The sequence below is a fragment of the Pezoporus occidentalis genome, unplaced genomic scaffold, assembly GCF_034315485.1.
Source record: "Pezoporus occidentalis ecotype Australia unplaced genomic scaffold, CSIRO_AGI_Poc_V1 ctg108, whole genome shotgun sequence".
NCBI classification, from domain to species: Eukaryota; Metazoa; Chordata; class Aves; order Psittaciformes; family Psittacidae; genus Pezoporus; species Pezoporus occidentalis.
Genome location: NW_026912865.1, coordinates 766,762 through 775,574, shown reverse-complemented (window position 1 = coordinate 775,574; position 8,813 = coordinate 766,762). Strand labels below are relative to the sequence as shown.

General features: G+C 35.5%; 1 protein-coding gene across 5 annotated transcripts in view; it reads right to left on the bottom strand.

The window, feature by feature from the left end:
- Positions 1-3,592: 3,592 nt before the first annotated feature.
- The window catches only part of AKAP6 (A-kinase anchoring protein 6), a 279,971-nt gene continuing 274,750 nt past the window's right edge, over positions 3,593-8,813 (bottom strand). For all 5 annotated transcript variants that reach the window (XM_062623049.1, XM_062623078.1, XM_062623054.1 and 2 more), the window contains one exon: positions 3,593-4,495. The gene's annotated coding sequence lies outside the window, so the exon portion shown is untranslated. The remainder of the gene's footprint in view (positions 4,496-8,813) is intronic.

Below are 8,813 nucleotides of genomic sequence, written 5' to 3'. Positions count from 1 at the left end.
AGGCAATAGATCAGATGTCATTAGTTGGCCGAAATCCCCCTCAAAGTGATGCTAATATTAGGAATAAGTTTGTAGAAACTTGTCAGTGAAGGAGATTGACTTGGCTAAGAACTTGACAACCCCGTTAATCCTCTTGAGCCACGTATTAGTATGGTCTGTCCTAAACATAAATAACCCTTTTTCTGTGCACTGCAGCACAGGAACCTTTACATTGTTCCTGGTCTCTTCAAGTCCCCTCCACCCCTTCCTTAAAGCAGCCGTTTTACCAGGTATGTTTTAGTCAAAACAGGTCGTTTTCCTCAACACAGGGAAAACTGAAATAAAATTCTAAATCATGTGATGTGGGAGGCTATGTCATCTGTGGATCCTGTCACCAAAAGGTTGAGATGCTGTCTAACTGATAGTGATTCTTTCATAGAATCACAGAACAGTATGGATTGGAAGGTATCTTCAAAGGTCATCCAGTACAACCCCCTGCAATGAGCAGGGACATCTTCTAGATCAAGTTGCCCAGAACCATGTCCAGCTTGGCCTTAAATGTCTCCAGGGCTGGTGCATCTACCTCCTCTTTGAGCAACCTGTGCCAGTAATTTACCACCCTCACTGTAAAGATTTTTTGCTCACATCCAGCCTGAATTTCCCCTCTTTTAGTTTAAAACCATATTTATTTGAGTTTATGGTGAAACAAACAGGAGTCTGCATTCCTCTTACTGTAACAAAGGTGCAGAGCCACTGTTCCACTCAGTCTTCAGCTTACCTTGGGAAAAAGACAAACCACTGAGAAATACTGGGGGCATGGTTTACAAGACTATCCATATATAGAATCATAGAATCGTAGAATAGTTAGGGTTGGAAAGGACCTTAAGATCATCTAGTTCCAAACCCCCTGCATGGGCAGGGACACCTCACCCTAAATCATATCACCCAAGGCCTCGTCCAACCTGGTCTTGAATACTGCCAGGGATGGAGCATTCACAACCTCCCTGGGCAACCCATTCCAGTGCCTCACCACCCTAACAGTAAAGAATTTCCTCCTTATATCCAATCTAAACTTTCCCTGTTTAAGATTTAACCCATTACCCCTTGTCCTATCGCTACAGCCCCAAATGAAAAGTTGCTCCCCAGCATCCCTATAGGCCCCCTTCAGATACTGGAAGGCTGCTATGAGGTCTCCACGCAGCCTTCTCTTCTCTGGGCTGAACAGCCCCAACTTTCTCAGCCTATCTTCATACGGGAGGTGCTCTAGTCCTTTGATCGTCCTCGTGGCCCTCCTCTGGACTTGTTCCAACAGTTCCATGTCCTTTTTATGCTGAGGACACCAGAACTGCATACAACTATGCTGATCACAAAACAGCTTTTTAAATCGTAGTCCTAGGCATGTGTTTTACCACCAATATTAGTGTACACTCCCTTCGCTTACAGCTGGAGAGCTCTGGCTTTCTGCGGAAGGAATGTGAAGCAGGCAGGAAAGGGAGATCCACAAGTCAGGGTCATTGCTGTCAAATGGCCACCTCACACATTGCAGATGTTGTTCAAGCATGAGCTAGGGAGTGTGTGGAATAAAAAGCAGCCTATGGAACTTTAGGTGGGAATAAATGCTGCAGAAAGTTTGCAGCATGCTTCTATACCACCAGAGAATTTCATCAGCAGGGAACAGGGTCTATGCAGGAATCCATGTATGGGCCGATCTTAGAGTAACATTGGTACATCAATGTTAATTTTATACTTTGCCAATAATTTTCGTTAGGGAGTTAGCACTAGGACTTATTGCAAGTTCTAGGCAAAATTTGGGCATAAGCGTATGACTCACACTAAAACATTAACAAATCCTGTAAGTATATGTCAGAGATTTCCTTTAGAAATCAATTTTTATTGACAATAAACTCCAGTATATTCTAAGAAAAATAGAGGGTAAAGCTACTGACCATGCAAAAAAAAAGGAATAGCTGATAATGATGGGTCTTGCATCACAGTCATGATAACTTTATTTCATGAGACCAAATAATATAGATTTGGGAATACCAGTTAAATTAAAATGTTCAGCATCTCTTAGGAAGGAACCATAGAAATTTGAGTTGTGACCATATATTCCAGATAGTGTATGATGAATATGTGGTTTATTGATTTGACAAGTACTATTATTTTCCCCCAGGAAAAAAAGTGAATTTGTGGCAAATAGCCTAATAGAATGGTACAAGTAATTGATGGACTTCTGCACAGTCTGTTGGGTGAGGTGACAGATCTGCAAAGCCTTTGACTTATTAGTTTTCCTGTCGTCATAGTGTAAGGTATGGCTATAGTCAAAGTAAGTTTAAAAAAAAATACAACATAAACTAGAAAAAGCTAGGGGAAAGAAAGAATGATTCTAAATTCAATTCCCACATCAAGATGATTTAAAAAATCATGTTTAAATAATTCATAAATTAGCATAATTTTCACTGTAAATATCTTACTAAAATTAGGATTTATATTCCAAATTATTTTATATATCTTTAAAAATATTTAAGATACATCAAAGTGATCTTTGGCTATATAGTTACACTTTTTATGTAATTACAGGTTACCCTATTAGACATGTACATGATACAAGATATATGAGAGCAGAACTGTATAGATTCAAAAGAGAGAGCAGAACTTTATAGATTCAAAAGACTTTCTTAACAATTTCTGCTTCTTATTTACACTTTTCTTTAAGCTAAGAGTTGTTTCTGCTGCCCTACCCACATCATAGCCTACCCAAGGCTACACAGTGGAAACTTAAATTGAGAGATAATTTGCTTCTTGTAGTAATAAGAAGCTTTTAATAACTTGGAAAGCATGAGGCTTTTTTTTTAATACCTGTTCCTTCCATGATGAATGAATGTATTATCTGATCAGTATCATTCCTCAAACTGTTGCACATTTTTAAAAGGAAGTAGACTGTTGAGGGTTTTTTTTTGTGAAAACATTCATATAATTGTGAAAATAATGATTAAAGGTGGCATGGGAGTGCATTCTTTGCCTTTTAACTTTCCTGACATCCGTTCTTAATAGTATTTTTAGCTGACGAATGCCATGTTTGCAGAGAAAGGTTATAAAGGCATTGGGCTTGTTTGGGCTACCCAATGTAGTTTAAGCAGAAGACAAAAACATTTAAAGTGTACAGTCTCAGTCATTGAAACGACCAACTGTAAAAGTACCTGCATTAATATATATAAAGCTTACTCAATATAATTATGTAAATGTATGAAATTTTAAGAATCAGACAACAAACTCATACTGAAAAAAAACAAGAAAAAATCTGCTATAAAAGTGTGGCACCACTGGAATTGGCAGTGTATTAAACTACTTAATGCTTATGTCTCTTTGGCCCAAAAGACCTGCAGAATCTTTAATGAATAAGTTCTTTACGTATGAGCCAGGTAATACAAATCTTCACCAGCTATGGAATCATATATATCTAGGAAATATTTGCAAACAGAAACATATTCTTCTGTACTTTGATAAAGTATTCTGTTCTTGGTACGCAGGTAAAACAGATCACCAGTTCTTCTTTTTTTTTTCCCCAATGAACTATGTTTATTATGCCAATTCTAATTACCATGCAATCTAATGGTTTTAAGGCTTATATTTTCCACATCACTGGACATCACAAACATGAAAGCATTTTATACTGTCATTATACATCAATGTTTGCACTTGGTTATACATATATACAGAAATTATTCACACATCTTAACCTTGCTATTTCCTCCTTTCAAACCAACAAAATTTTACTGTGAAAGCAGCTTTTTAATAAATGGTATAAGAAATACAGCAAGGCACACATTTTTTAAAAACTTTTTTTCTAATTACCACCTCAAGAAGCATAAAATACCAAAATGTTGTACTTAATTCAGTAGAATGTCAACAGTTCCTAATATACAACACCATGTAGCTGTTTCTTGAAGTGTTGCATAGATTAAATTTTAAAATTAAATAAATAAAATGCCATTTATTTTAATTATCTAATTTTTAGATGCATTGAATCAGGAGGGCTAATGACTTCTTTTTGCTGCAATCCAACAAAATTGTCACTTTAAAAGTAAAATACTTTCAATAAACTTATGCATTATACACATAAATATTAAATTAGATACATAAAATAGAAGAGTACTGGCAGGTACAGCTGTGAAAAGATGAACCAGACTAATCATGAGTTCTGTACATCTTCAAAACTTTAAAGAACAGAATCAGTGATAAGTAGTACAGAGGCAACCAATCTAGGAAGGAGAGGTCATTAGAGGTAGCTTGGGAGAGGAATCCACATGAAAGCAAATGGCCTTGCTACAATACAAAATGATCACTGAAACAGGACTAGCATATGCAGCCTGATCACAAAGCCAACATGGACAAATCACATTCGGAAAGAAAATTTATCTTGGGAGTCAGTGTAATGAAAGGCAGTGATACAATGGAATTGGAGGTCATCCAAGGGTTTACAGGATGAACCTGCACCTGAATTGCAGCCAAGATTCTAAAAGGAAACAAAAAAGTAATAGTAGGTTACAGAAAATGAAGTTTTATTTGCAAAACATAGCTCTTGCAGAACAACCATAGATACTCATTAAATGATCACATGCCAGAGCCTTTAATGCAGAAGCATACAGTAGGCAAACAATGACTTTTAACAGCCTGAGGTACAAGTTACTGTAAAAAATTGTATTGATATAGAAAGCTCATTGACTTTTGTAAAGACTTCATATCTAAAGAAACAAGAGAATTCATCAAATCTGACCTTTTCCCTGGATGCTGTCCTCATCCTTACCTGCAAACTTACCTTCAGCACACTCAAAAGTGCACTGATCTATGAAAACATAGGAATTTTCAAAAGCCAAGCAACAAAAAGATCTACCCATCACTTACTTTAATATTTATGTAAACATACAGAATGAGATTTCAATGGAGAGGAAGGAAGGATTGTCAGAGATGTGTTCCGTGAATAGGATTGTCAGTGTCATGATTGTATTTTAAAACTGTAAATAGCTATTGAAAGACTTGTAGTGCCATCAATGAGTTAAATTTTCATACTGTAGAATTACCCAGCTCAGAGTTTAGGGTTAAACTATTCATCAAAGAGCACAGGCTTATGATGGGGATTAAGAAGAAATAACTGTCAGAATACAGCTCAAAGATTAGTGCAAAGTACATCTCTTAGGCATTTCCTAGGAGGCACTCTAGACATGCATTATGAGCCTTCCAAATTAAGCAGGAATATCTGGATCTATCCAGTTACCTTCTGCTTTGATCTTATTTGCTGAAACTGACCCTGTCCCTCATTTATAGAAGAAATGTACTTACATGAAAATAGTGAAAAGCTCAACACTTTGCTTGAAATTAATGAAGAACTGATTAGAGTAAAGGGGAAGATTGTATCAAAAGGTTTCTACAACTCTGGCACGAGTTTCACATATCTATAATAAGAAATGTCTCACTGATGGATTATGTCAAGTTTTTCAAAAATTATGTAACTCACAGGCAATACAAGATTAGCTGCTTATTCTATTTAATTTTATTTAAAGTCAGCTACTGTAAGGAGCTAAGAAGTCAGACTGTTTTAAACTCTATGAAAGAACATTACAGCACTTATCACCCTATAAAAGCCTCTAGGAAAAGAAAGGGTAAGCAAAGAGATTATTCTTGTAGTTCCAGTTGCTGAAAGTAAACTGTTGTGTAAACCTGTATATTATTTTTTCCTGTAATGAATAATTAACTAACAGTCCTTTGCATTTATGTATCATCTTTTAGCTGTGGATCTCAAAACACTTTTCAGTGAATAAGCCGTGCTTCACAGGTCTCATTGGTCATTATTCTCATTATTCTTTAATAAAGAAACTAAGGAAAGGAAGGAATAAGTCATAAAAAAATCTATTGCTGAGGAGGAAATAACAGTCAGGCTTTCTGAGTACCAGTCCTGTGTTTCTCCTGGTTATAGTAAGTGGCAGGATATTCTGGCTAACATTGCAGCATTGTCAGATGAAACCAGTGTAGTTTTTTTATGTCCGATATTTTTTTCCCTAAATTAACTTACAATTTAAGTTTAAATTATAAATTCTTCACAAAAGGAAGTAGTTTTTGATCTCATTTGTAAGAATTAACAGATTGCATACAGAATTCTAATGTATCCTCTAGAAAAGTCTTTGGACACATCATATAAAACTTCTTAATGTATTGATATCTATGCACATTGAATATGGGACTAAAAATTCCCATTCCACTGGTGAGTCACAGGTCACAGTGACAGCAGAAAACTGCATGATCTCATATACACAGAGACAGTTCTTTCAAGCTGTCCCCTACTTGAGAAATAAAATCAGCATAGAGCTTCTGAGAAGAACTTCTACGAGAACTGTGAGAACTTCTATTGAACAACTACATGCTGGCTCATATCAGAGACTAGTCAATACTGACAGAGATATTTTTAAGCCTGCTTATAGAATTGTTACTATTTTCCCATAATGGTAATTTTTTGTAGCACACTGCTAAATAAAAGGATTGTAACATTTGCAAAAAATATTTTCTTCCCTATGAAGTTTATTCTTCTGTACAGCCAAGGTAAATATTAAAACTATATAAAAATCAAAGTACATTTGAAACTATGCCTTTTTCAGCTTTGAATTCACAGTATGCTTTTAAGGTACACATATACTATAGATTATTTTTCTCTAAGTATTTCAGCTACACATGGAATTACACATTTAAATGAGCTTACAGCACAGGTGCTACAGGAAAAATAATGGTGTTTGCCATTTATCTTTCAAATTAAATAATGTGTTTTTAAATAGTAACTTTTTTCATAATACACTTATGGGAACAACATTTATCTGTCACATTTTAAAAGATGTATTAGTAATAAATGTAAATTACCTTTGGAAAATCAGTAATTAGCCTCATCAAAAAATAAACAATCTGCCACCAAAAAGATAATCTTTAGCATAGTTAAGTATAATAACTGTTATTTGAATAAGTTAACAAATTAGGATAGATTGCTTCTGTAATTCATTCCCCATAGCATGAGAGATGAAGTTAAAGCACCAAGCTTGTGAATGGGGGAAGGGATCTCAGACTTTAGTGATACCAAATGTAGCAGCTCATATTTTCATTTTTTGATGTGCCAGAGATAAACTATATGTTTCCTAGGGCTTTACTACTTGGACTAATACAGTACATAATTTCCATGGAAGCAATGCTATATGCATCAGTTAAGAACCAGTATATCCTCCTAAATGTAAGAAGTGGGATGTAGTTTGAAGGGCTTTGTTACCTTAAAAATTTTTGTCAGCCCCTGGGCAAAAAAAAAAACTGGAACACAAACCTACTAAACTGTTACATACAGAGTCTGCATTACATTTTATTGCACTGGGGGGCATTTACTACTATCTTCACCCTCTATGTCCAATCTTAGTCCTTACATCAACTGCATATTGTCATATCCCAGTCTTATGAAAAACCTAGCTGGCTACTTGTAAGAAACTATGAAGTTTTGAAGACTGAGCGAAATTTTATACAGTATTTTGAGATCCTCAGAGCAAAAGTACTAATGAATTGAAAAGATGTTATCTTCATCAATGGAAGAATGAGAACAAGAATAAAATCACAGTCACTATAGTAAGCATTATTCCTCAAATTAATGTTATAAAAATGAGTGGAAAAAATAAGAAAAGTAATAAAATAGTAATTAAAGAAAAACTTATGTTTACATATTGATCACTTATCAACCTCAAACTTTTGTCATCATCTCAATTTCCAAATAGTCTTCCATACACAAATTATCCTTGTAACGTAATTCCAGAATATATAATATCATCTATGAGTTTTCTAATTCCCAATTGATTTCCATGACTACGCCAGTTGTTTGGATGTCTCCAAGTATTAACCTAGTTGGTAATCAACAGGTCATGATAGCCTATTTCAGAGCCATTCAAGAAATATCCTCTTTGCTATGATGGTTCCAAGATAATGAATTATTCAAATAGATACATGTTCAAAGAGATAGTGGCAAAGAGATATTGCTGTCATAACATAAAGACTTTGCTAGACATATTTATACAAATGTGAAAGTGTGAATGCTGGGTTAGCCACCAATATGTGCAAAAGAAAAGCCCAAAGCATAGTAATATAATATAGTAAATCAGGAAATGCAGAAGAAAGCACTCTATTACATATAAATATGCCCAGATCCTCTGCTACAGCTACATAGTTTGCAATTGGAAAGTACTAGTGGTTTTCACAGGCAGTGATGAATAACCGTCTTTTCTCCTAGCAACATCATGGAATCATAGCAGAAGTTAGGTTAGAAGGAAATTGAACATCATCTGGTCCAACCTTCTACTCAAAGGAAGGCTATTTCAAAGGTACGTCCACTTGAATTTTGAAAAACTCCAAGGATGGAGAATCCAGAACCTCCCAGGGAAACCTGGTTCTGTGCTTAGCCTTGTGTTTTATTGGAAATTTTCTTGCTATAGCTTCTGACAAGCAGCAGCATTTGGAATTGGAGTGGCATTTGGAGTTGCCATGCTTTCTCTGGTCTACTGGAGGAGTGTTTCCAAAGACTGGCATTCTACACAGCTATGCTGGCTTTTGGGTCACCAAACAACTAGTGAGACTCAAAGCAGCAGTGCTACTTGTTAGGTTCTTATACAGAAGTTGCTTTGTAGATCTTCTTTTGTTGTTAAATGTGCAGTTATTGTTGGACATTTGTGTGAAGTCAGAAACTCCAGATCTGAACCACTTTCAGACTTTGGAAGAGATTAGATACACTTTTCCACTTTAGGTTGCACCCTCTTACTTATGTT